Here is a 12,626-nt window from a genome sequence, read left to right on the forward strand (position 1 = left end):
CTCGTCTCTGTTTGGAATGTCACTTAATCTCAGGTTTGTACAGCTGCTCTGTACAAGCATTGACAGCTCAAGAGTTCACTACCCTTTTGTAAAGGCAGCTTGGACGCACTTTAGTCCAGTAAAGCAGATATTTAGGCACATGCATCAGACTTAACAGCTAATGTTATGATCCACAGTGTAAGATTTATATAATTCACTTGGCAGAAAAATTATATAAAACAATTGTATTTATTTATTTGAGTGTATAATCACCTGGATGTGTGAATTGTTGTTTTCATTACCATTTGAAGGCAACCATTAGAAGAAGTTAGAATAAACGGGGTCTGGTGTGCATGGACATGCACAGATCGACTCCTGTGGTGCAGGTGGTGCTTCAGTACCTGTTGTGTTTCCTTCTACAATACATGACCAGGTTAGTGGCCGCTTTCAAATGACATTTTTATTCATTCCTTTCATAATTTTATATTTAACATTTTATGTTGCCTAATAACATAGCACTTTTTAGGTCACATATTCAGTTTTCTTCGTCTTCAAAAGTCAGACAGGTGACTATAAAAAGATGGAAATTGTCTGCCAATTTGAATCTGGCTTATAATATTACCCTAACCCTAACCAGGTTGACCAATAAGAAAGAATATGATCTTCTTCTTCCACCGGGCTATATGACATGTTTTCTCTGGGTTCTGCAGTTTCCTACCACAGTCCAAAATACACACAGAGGTTAACAGGACACTCTAAATTACCCTTAGGTGTGAATATGAGAGTTAATGGTTGTGTCTCTGTGATGGACGGGTGACCTGTCCAGGCTGTACCCCGTCTCTCGCCCTGTGTCAGCTGGGATTGGCTCCAGTGATCCACGACACTCATGTGGAGGATAAAGCCACAGACAAAGGACTAAACAAATGAAAAGTTGTATATAAGCAATAAAACACACTCTTGGTTAATTTCCCCACATAAATTTCACAATTTACATAAGTGACATTATAATATATTTCTCTTTTTTACTGTTCTACTCCATATTAACATTTTAATATTAAAAATCAACTGTAGATCTAATTAGATTTAAATGTATCTAAATGAAAATCAGTTTTAGGATGAATGAGATTTTTCGAGTGTTTATAAATATTTTTTTAATTATTATTTATTAACATCATACTTTATCATATGAATAAGCCTAACTTATGACATGATATAACCTATAAAATGTGTTGGACTTGTGTTATGAAGCATTAAAAGCACTTCACTTTACAGGATGTGTGTGATGAAAATTCATGATGTCAAAATTGATCATAACTACTTTTAATATCACATTTATTAAATATTAATATATATATTAATATATTACATTAATGTTCATGTAGTGAGTTACAGTTGCCGGCAGATTTATGAAGACCTTGAAATGCAACAACATGTTATGTAGCTTTAAAGTATTTTAAGATTAAACATTTGAATCTTCTGCACTATATGTAATTTTATCTTTTATTTTATTTTATTTAACTTTTTATTTGATCTTTTTTGTTTTCTTTGGTTCTTTTTATTACCTTGTATTCTATTTTTGTAAATTGTACATTTTAATGTTCAACATTTTGAAATATTATTTTGTTTTGATGTAAAGCACATTGAGTTGCATACAAAAAGCTGCATATTTATGTATAAACTACAAATAGGTTCAGAGTTATGTGGTTATTAATGCTCCTAATACTTCAAGATTGATTAAATAATGGCAGTAAGTGAAGCAAAACATGGAATATAAAGCAGATGCACCAAAACAAACAGGAAAACATCACTTATACGTCATTCTTTTAATGACACGGCTCTGCGTCTTACACAAAAACAAGCATCTCATTCTCTTGTCGTCTTCAGACTGAAGTGTCATGAGTCATTTCCGTTTATCGTTCGCTGAATTTCTGTGTTCCAATGTTTCTTGTTTGTGTTCCCCTCTGTCCTATTAGGTCAGCAGTTCTGTCCCAGGATGCAACAGTCCAGTCCCTCTCTCTCTTCCTGGCTTCCTCAGTGCACGTGAAGTCTCGGGCCTCACCATGGCGAGGGAAGCTGAATGTCCCAGTGTGGACGTTTGTTAAAGCGGACAGGGTAATGAATTTTAAACTGCTATAGTAACAGATCTCAGACATGTGGTTTTAGTGTGTGAGCAAGGGTGAGTGGGTGGGCGTGTGTGTGTGTGTGTGTGTGTGTGTGTGCGGTTGGGATTTGCAGTTGTGTCTGTGTATGTGTATGAATGTAGGGGATATGTGCATAAATGGGGGCGGGTGTGGTGGGGGCTGGGAGTCAGCCTCTGTGTATGTGTGAGTGTATGTGCTGAGGATAAAGACCTAGCAAACCAGCCTGGCTTAGCTGACAGGTGACAAGGGTTGTTTTGAATGGGGATTTTGTAATACCAACAGTGAGGAAAAAGCTGGGGTACCAAGGGACCTCTGAAAAGACAGAAAGAGGACTTTTCTTCTGCCCATGAAGGAAGAGAGAAAAGGCCACGAAGGCTTCGAGGGACTTAGGGATCCCACTAATCAAACTGCTCCACCGTCTAGCGCTCTCATTTTTATTCAAAACGTAGAAATGCTAAATCATTCCAATCGGATTGATCCCGGTGTCAGTGCCTGTGTGGCATTTTCATTCTCGTCTCTCTGCTGGGTCCTCAACTTTGACATATCAGTCAAGCAAGGACAGAGCTGTGACAAAGAGAACTGATCTAATGGTTAAGAAGTGGTTTTTTAAATGTTGTTTGTAAATCCACATAAATTAACTGGGTCAACCCCCCAAACACCTGGAGCTTCACACACTCGTACAGTTAAGTGGTTTGACCAGTGACCATAATACTGTGTAATATAGAACTGTATTTTTGTGTTTTAATTGACATACGTGCTATTACAATAATGATGTAAATGGGGGGCGACGGTAGATCAGTGCTAGAGCCAGTTGTCTTTCCACTTGAAGGTTGTGGGTTTGATTTCCAGCTCCGCTAGTCTACATGAAGATGTGTACTTGGGCAATGTGAATGGGTATGAAAGTGATAGAAAATGCGCTGCACATACAGTAGATGGGCTGTGTGAATGGATGAATAGCAAAATTGCAGTTTAAAGCAGCTTTGAGTCGTCGTCAAGATGAGAAAAGCGCTATATAAAACCATATATATAAACCATTTACCAAATTTTAATATTTAATATTTACGTAAATGGCTCCCATCGCTGATGTCTCCCTTGTTTGTCACAACACCGTTTCATTCTCTGCATTACTTGATGTATGTAGACTAGGCCTATGCAGAACAAACATCAAGTCATAATTATTAGCACTGTTGTGGACACTGTACGCCGTTTCAATGCTGATTCCAATGTAGAACAATGAGCCAGTAACGTTAAACAAGAGAGAGCAAATTACGTGATGCTGGGGAAATGCAAATTCCAGGATCTCTGGCTCAGCACAGAACATTATGAAAGACCGACTTGCCCAAGATCCCAAGGACAACCACTTGTCCAGATGCAGAGCGTGCTACAAATCAATAAAAGTAGACGCCATGGACAAAGTGGCCCTCCCATCTGAAGCTGTGTCAGCACGTTCAGTCTTTCAATTTGAATTGGTAGAAATTGGTCTAGGAAATTCCTTGAAAATGATTTGATATCAACCAATGTGATGTCAACACTGAAGATAATTTACTCTCTCATCATCCTCCTAACAGCTACACTAATAGTTATAGAGCCTGTGTTCACCAATACTGTTGCATCTCTGGCAACGACATCCGCAAATTATTCTGCCTGTATTTGGTCTTTATTAACAAAACAACATAACATTATTTGTGTCATCTGAAAGAGGCTCTGTCAAGCAAAACTATCAGACCGTACCGAGGGAGCGTTTGTATGTGTACTTTGCTTCACTCCACTGGCTATGTTTTAGAATTGATTTTAAGATTTTACTGATCACTTTTAAAGGCGACATAGAATGCTTGTATCACACATATGTGTTAGTTATGGAGGTCTACTTACATATATTAACTTGTTTTCATGATTTAAAACCTCCTAATCGCTGCAAACCAGCCGATCAAAATATCTCCTCCCCTATTAAGGAAGTGCCGATCCGCTTCGCAGAGCCCAGGAAAACAATACAACACTATTTTCTCAGCAGTGGCGGAACTGTTTGTTCTGAAACTTTAGGGTTTCATAAACGAGGTGATGACGCAGACACACACACACAAACGCAGCGTTAATTATAGCTTCCGGTCTATGTCTATGCCTTTAAGGCTCGTCAAAGTCTAGCCCCTGAATATATCACAGACATGCTGACCCCACACGGGCCCGTTCGCAGCCTTAGATCTGCAGACGGGTCTCGCTTAACTGTTTCGAGGCCGATGCTCAAAACCAGGTGTGACCGTGCCTACTCCGTCAGAGCGACTCGGCTTTGGAACGGCCTGTCCACGGAGATAAGGCTTCCTAAATTAGTGTCATCTTTTAAATCACTTCTTAAAACTCATTTTTATAGACTTGCCTTTATGTGATGCTGTCTTTTTATCCTTTTATCTCATTGCTTCTCTTTCTTTGCAAGCCCCTTAAATCAATTTACAAATAAGCTAATAATAATTTCTCTCTAATAATGCTCTCTAATGCTGCTCCATCTCCTCCTTTTTCCATACCATGATGTGTAAATATGGTTATTATTAATATTTGTTTTGTTTATACTGTATATATGTGTGTATTTTTATTTATGTGTGTCAAAGCACTGTAAATTGTTGTTTTTAAAGGTTGTTTTTAAAGGTGCTATACAAATAAAGCTTTACTTTCTTACTTACTTCTGTAGCAGGCGGGCAAAGTATTTATCCAATTAAGATCATTTTCAGTCTTACTTCGACCTGTCACTGCTGTCTGTCTACACTTAAATCAAACTTCCTTTGTAAAGAGAGGACATGGGTTTTCCAATCCAATTTTAATCTGTTACTTTAAGAGAAGTTAAATTCAATTCGATTCATTTCAATATCGCACACATTTTCAGCGTCACACACATCTGTTACACACTTGTGTGTTCACCTCAGCAACTGTGGATTAGTGAACACAGAAATGTGTAATTGTAGTTGAAAAGCGACACGTTTTAAAGGTTAAACACGCCTGCTGTGGCCCAGCCTGTCCAGCAGAGAACATTTACCCAGGCAAACAGTATGCATGTGTGTGTGTGTCTCCCACCCTGCCCCCCCCGGCCCCCCACCAACATCACCTCCATCACCACACCCACTATAGTGGTTTGTACCACCCCAGGAATAAAAAGGAGCAGCACTGGCTCAACTCTCATCCTTTCCACCACCATCCAACATTAAATCATGAAATCATTGAGTGTTTGTGTGGTCTTCTCTGACTCTGAGGAGAAAGGATGGACTGGGTAAGGGGAGAAAGAGAGAGAGACAGCGAGAGAGACAGAGAGAGAGGAGCTGGAGTCAGCGTGTGGGAACCACATAGGGAGAAATCCCCGGCTGATCCTGGCCAAGACACTTTGTTTCCCTCCCCTCCGCTCTCACCCCGTCCCTCCCTCTCTTTCTCTCCATCCATTTTTGGGTTTTCATTTTTATTCATAGGGTGATCGGGGTGGAGGGAAGGGTGTCAAAAAAGCAGGGGGCAGTTTGTGTGTGTTGCATATAGCAGGAAGGGATTGTTAGTCAGCTGATGCCAGTGGATGTAGGTGCAGGCCTGCCAACAATAGCCACAGTGTTGTTTGGGTAGTTACGTCCAGGACTCTTGGACATTCTTCCCATGTCAGTATAATCACTACTGGGAGGTAGCTCCATTACGGATTACCATATCATTAATAGTATCCATGACTTTTGTTCAAAGGCTACTTGTGTAATGTTGCCTTGTGGATGACGGCTAATCCGCTGAGCTGCAGCTGTAGGAAAGAAGAGGGGTAGATCCCACCATCAGTTTCTGTCTCTGCCTCACACACACACACACACACACACTACTCCACACATATAGAGGCATCTCTCTGTCCAGGCCCACGGGGATCAGGCCACTGAAAGACAGATACAAACAACAGTCAAATACAAAGTTCCCCCCATAGAGAAAAAGAAACATCCATTCTACACTTCCCAACTGATCCCCTCCTTAAAGCCAAAGACCAATCCCTGGCCTCCCCCCCTCCTCCTCTCTCCTCTCCTCTCCTCCTCTATCCCTGAGTTGGCTCTCGTCCTCCCCTTAAAGCCTGTTGCTCTTTAGCGCAGCTCTCCGCTCAGATGGTGGGCCAGATTAGGAAGGGAACAATAACAGTTTTCAATGTAAAATGTGCATCTTGTTAGTGCCCTTTCTCTTCTCTCCTATCTTATGATGGGGAGAGAAAAGGGGAAGCGTAAGCGGCCATTCAGAACACTATCTGTGGGTGTCTTCTTCTCACAAACACTGGCTTGTTCCGTGGCCGTTTTTTAATCCTCCCGTTGCTCTCTTTACTGCTGGATTTTTAGCTGAGAACACACAGCTGAGACTAAGTCAGACAACTTTTTAAAGTTTTAAAAATCACTTTTCTCTCTACATGCTTTGGCACGCTCATAATATCCATGTTTTCTGTTTTTTTTCTGTTTTTTTTTCTGTTTAAACATCACCTCCAGTGTCACCTCCAGTGTGTCGGGGAGCAGAGTGCAGCAGATATATATATATATACCCCTCTGAATGATGCACTCGCAAACCGTTGTTTGTTTTCCTAATGGACATTCATTTTGTGCATGGAAGCTGTATATCTCTCTCTCGCTCACGCTCTCTTTCTGTATGTGTGTGTGTGTGTTCTGTAATGGGTATCTATGTGAAGACCAAAAAATGTAAATTAAATTTAATTTTCAGGACCGGAGACCAAATCCTGGCCCTGACAAGTAAGAACCTCTAGTAAAGTTAGAGGTAACTGGCTCTCTACTATTTCACTGAACAAACTGTGAACTAATTCATGAAACCTCTGTGTATGTACTGTATATAGTATTTATATTATATGGATCATCTTAATATGTCTATATGTGTTTTATTGCTGGCTGGTGTCTTTGGCAAACATGCATACACACCTTAAAACACACAAATCTATGAGGACTTGATATCATGTGTTGTTGTAATGATGAAGTCACAAAAAAAACAACAACATCAAAAACATTAAATAATCACACACGTTGCACACAGATTATGTGCTGTTTGTGACAGTTGCTTCCGTGGTCTGTGTTGTGTTGCTTCATGCTCTTGGTGTCAGACATGGAACCCTGCTGAGAAGGTCACAGTGAGGTCAGTGAGGCTATGACCACTTCGCCCACCACCATGATGATGACCACAACTTTACCACCAGTCTGACAGTTGTAGACAATAAAACACTAAAGGAAACACTATTTTTCTTTTTCCCCCCTCTTCTTTTTTGGACATTGCTATAATTCTTTTCTAATGGTGTTCATTTCTGCTTCATATATTCTGCTTCAAGCCTTTTTGTGCCAAAGCTGCCTCTGCCCTCAAAAACCTCTTTCAGTGAAAAGTAAAATTCACTCACACTATCAACATGCACATGATACATTTAATTTGCTGGATCTTATTCACTTTTACCACATGCGATCACTACAGAAGTCTTCAAACGCCATTGGCTGACAATCTCATTTCTGCTTTATTTCCTTCTCTGGATTGGTTACTCTGATCGTGACCTCAGAGGTTGACCCGTGGAGCCCTGGGGCCCCACCTCGCTGGCCCTACGCTGGCCCCTGGACACAGCCAAACACAGAGGAGCAGCCGTCATCACGCTGGACAAAAGGCCGAACATACCATGCTCACCCCTCATGAGTCCAGCCAAGCGCACAGGGAGCACATTAGGACCTCTGGGTTTTATTTACCCTTTTTTCTGTTCGCCCTGCAAAGAGTCGACTGGGGCGTCAAGTTTGTCAGGTGCCTCAACTGTGCGACCATCTAACCACATCACACACACACACACACACACACACACACACACACACACAGCCTTTCAGATTCCCCAAAAGCCTAATGTTGCTTTCTCCTCATTCATGGTGTCAGTTTTTATATTCTCCACTCGCCAGTGAAGCGTTAATGTTTGGGAAAAAATTCCTGGTCGGAAACAAACGGTCGCCACTTACAACTTCAAGAAAAGCTTTCGTAAAGAAAACTTCACACGTGAATGCAGCCTCACAGGAACGGGAAGATCTCAGTCTCCGCTGAGATGGAAACTCCAGTGATGTTTGAGAACTTCTGCTCCACAACGAATGTGGTTTACTGTCGCCACATTTAAAAATAGTAATCTGTAAATGTGGGCGTCCAAATGGAATAAAACGCATGATGTTTCTCTTTGAAAGTGAAAAATAAAAAGGTAAATTATGTATATACATATATACATATATGTATATATACATATATATAAATATATGTATATATACATATATATAAATATATGTATATATACATATATGTATATATGTATATACATACATATATATACATATATATATAAACAATTGAAAATAAACAAATAATAAACAAAAAGTATAGTTGAGATATAAAAACAACAGAAATGTGACTTTTCCATCAAATGCGGAAACAAACAGAAACTGCTTTTCTGCTCTAAATGATTCTGAAATGGCAGATTGAGCAGATGTGTCTTTATCATGGAGGTTCTTTTATTCAATAAATTCTTTCAAATATGAATAATTTATTGTAGTTGTCCAACTTAATGCCATTAGTCTGCAACAAAAAGGCCATAAAACCTTAAATTATTCTACTCTGTTGGAGACATCTTGGGAAATTACTCGCACGGTGTTGCAATATTTGCCTCCTCTTTTTACTTCGACTCCTTTTATAAACACACACAGGAACTAGAATGTATGGCGCTCTTTGTCTAACTACCATGCAAAATCCTCTGATTTATCTCGAGCATTTTCTGATGTCACACTGTCTGTGGTCGTGACAAAAGTGTCCCTTGTTGTGGCACACCATACGAGCAAATCCACCCTCCTGAAACTTGCAAAACCGATCTAAAACACGCTTTCTCGAACCCTTTGTCCCCCCAAAAAACAAAGACCTGCACTCTCTCTTGGCAAATGATGCCTTAATTGTGCAAGTTAACAAGCTTGCTCTTTTTTTCCCATGAATAACAAAGAGTTTGGTTCAGTTCTGCTCCTGCTTTTGTTTGTTGTTTTTCTTTCTTGTTTGTTTTCTTTAATGCAGAGCTCACTACTCTAGTGTGTTGTTGCACGCTCGTTGGTCTTTTCCCATGCTTCCCTCTGCCTCCATACTTCACCGACAGTACTGCACTGTACACGAGAACCAACTTAGAGACCAGGATAAATGACGGCGTGACTGAAATGATGGTCCACAGTGGGATATTTTGTACAGTATTCATCGTGTTTGCATTGATATCGGTGATGTCTTTGACCCTGTCCCTGCTCTCCCGTCTATAAAACACTGCCTGTTTTATGGCTGTATTCATTTTTGGCTCAAATGTCTCAGTCTTAAACGGAGGTAGTGTTGAATGGGACATCTCCATGGATTTGCATAATCTGATGGCATTGCTGGTGAGCACATCGAGGGTTGTGCCAAGTGTAAAAAGGTGAAGCCCTCATTTCTTGGCAGGGGGCAAAAATGACTATGGAAAGTCCTCCCGCAGCAAATGTCAGCTTCTGCTGCAGACATGTCCGGATTAATGTCATTCTCTTTTAAACTTGGATGAACAGACACACAAAAAAATATATATATGTATATATATATATGTATAATACCTCACCAGAATCCCTCCCAGACACTCCAAAGGCATTGATATGTGCTGTTATTGTGTTTTGTCTTTCTAACAGACTCCATTCATGTCTGCTCTCGTCTTACAGTGGCCGCCATTCTTCAGACATCGCTGGTGCCAAGGCAGTAGGATGGCTGCGTCTCTCTGATGGGAAACTGTTGCTCATGCGCTGGGTTGGCTGCCAAGTTTTGGCATTATTGGTGAGGGGGAAGAAGGGGGAGGAGGGGAGTGTGTGTGTGTGTGTGTGTGGGGTGTGTGGGGGGTCTGCAGAATGGGGCCCTTTAAACCCTGTGAGATAGTGATATCTGCTGTGGGAATGATCTTCATCCCCTTTTCTTCTAGCACTCTCACACTGTTTCTGCTTCTCCCACTTCTTCTGTCCCTCTGTCCTACAACCCACCCACCCCCAACCACTCTCTGTCTCTATCTTTTCATGCTGTAGATCAGACTACCATCCCGAGGTGAGGCGGCGGAGAACCGATGCCTCTGGAGCACTGTGATTCCCCAGCAGACTGACTGACTGTTGGATTTCTCACAGCTTGAATTAATGTCTTTGGCCTCACTCCCAAAGAATGACAGTAACCCTCCCTCACACACGCACACACACACACGTTTGCACAGCATTCATAATGAGGACACTGATTGACATAATGCATTCCCTAGCCCCTTACCCTAACCTTAGCTTCACAACTAAATGTCTAAGCCTAAAAACCCTCAAAAGGTTATTTTAAGTGGTGACAGAATGTGAGGAGCAGCCAAAATATCCTCACTCATTAGATTTGTTTTTGTTTTGTTTGTTTTTTAAACCTCACAAAGATACCAATACAAGAACACACACACACACACCCACACACACGTCGGCACATGACCTTGCATTGGCTACCACTCACCTGGACAGCTTAATCAAAGCATCATCCCTAACCATAACCATAACCAGTTCATGCTTGTAACTCTAACTTTAACCTAACCACAATTTAACTCTTAGCCCTGAGCTCTTCCACTTGCTCAGAAATTGTGTTCAGCCTCATGAGGACCAGGTTTTGGTCTCCACGAGGACACAAACCCGTGCCAGAAAATGTCCTAAATGGCTACTAAATAAAAGTACACACACAAACACGTGCTGAAAACAACCAATTAGTAATCCTTCTCCCTTGTTTCCAGACTCAGCTGAGCTGCTGCCTGTAGCTGCACAGTAAATACACAGATATCTGTCATTCTATTCATGTCTCAGTATTAGTGTTGAACTGTTCCTTTGAAAATGGTAGCAGGTTTTTCTTCTGTGTGGCCATGTGTTGTTTCAGCTGTTTTACTCTATTGTCTTCGCTTAAAGAAATAAATGTAAATAAAACCTCATAGTTTCAATCATAGTGCTCACGTGGCACGGATCTATGCCGCAGGTACACCCATGGTAAATTGCAGTGGGAATAATACACAACTCCTTATATGGACATCCTGGGGGTGAGTGTTTCTAGTTCACATATTTGTCTTCTTATGTGCTGTTGAGTCAAATCATATTTTTAGTAGTGATTTAAAGTAGCAATAATTGTGCATAAGTCACAAAATAGACTAAATAGATATTTATTTTTATTCATAAAAACAAGTGAATACAAAGTTAACTGTGACGCATGTGCAAATTTCACAAATTCAATATGATTTTAAACATTTTGAGTTCTTTTTGCTCCGGTGAGTTTATGGAGTTGGTGAAAATGATATTTTTGCCTAGGTAGTGCTGAAAAAAAGGATATAAGACTTTCTATATTTCATATTCTTATAGCCTCTGTATTGTATTAACATGTGGAAAAAAGCAGCCAAAATGCTCTGTGTTCTACACTGAGTGCAGCACCATTTCCAAGTCATAAGAAAATAAAGACAACTATGTTTTATTGCAAGTGAAGAAAAAAAAGGAGCATAAATTGTAATAAAATCAGGTGCTCAGAAAGGACAAGAGCAATAGTCCATTAATAATTTACAGTAACAACTGCCTTAGGAATTTTGGATTGCTGCTTATACTGTGTGCACTTTGTCTCAAGATTTAAAAGACAAAAAAAAAAGAGATTTTCTACTCTCTTTCAATAAACTGTGACATTTCTCCATCGATGATTAAATCTTAAAACCATCGGCATCCTGTAGCTTGTGGTTTAAAATAAATAATGACTTGTTCGTGATTCCTGATTATCCTTAAAACACATCACACAAAGAGACACTTCACATGAGAGGAAATTCCTCTTATGACTCCACTTGACCAAAGGAAACTAAAGATAAAACAAAGTCAAGTATTTCACTGTTGAATTAAGGGAGAATTAAGTGTTTTCACCGCACTGGTAGATTCTCTTGTTTTGAAAACAAATCATTAAAGTGCCTCAAGTTACAAGCAACTCAATAACAACAAAACATTATTTCATTGAATAGTTCACCCTGAGATTGATCCTATTTTGGAGCAGTATGTATACAAACACAAAGTTTACGTGTAAATTACACTGGAATTTTACAGTGTGTGTGTTGATTCTGCAGACAAAATTGTAAACAGATATCAAAGATACACTTTTTTTAAAAATAAACTAGGACCTGTGGATGATTTTGGATCCTCGTTTATTAAATATATCAGATTTGTTGGCGGATTAAACGTTAACAGGGCTCTTCTGTGTAATTGTGCCTGTTTTGACTGGATGATAATTGTCTCCCGATAAACTTGCCTGACTTCAGTCTCACCACAGAATAAGATCTGACTGAGGTGGGTGTGTTTTTTTTCTTTCTTTGACATTCAAGTGATGAATAATTTTCCAAAAGACCTGATTGTTAATGTTCAGCGTGTGATATTAATGTGAAAGACAAACATTCTACAACTGAGGCTTTAACCACAGCGACTCAGTTTACATGACAATAAATGG

The sequence above is a fragment of the Solea senegalensis genome, linkage group LG6, assembly GCF_019176455.1.
Source record: "Solea senegalensis isolate Sse05_10M linkage group LG6, IFAPA_SoseM_1, whole genome shotgun sequence".
NCBI lineage: Eukaryota > Metazoa > Chordata > Actinopteri > Pleuronectiformes > Soleidae > Solea > Solea senegalensis.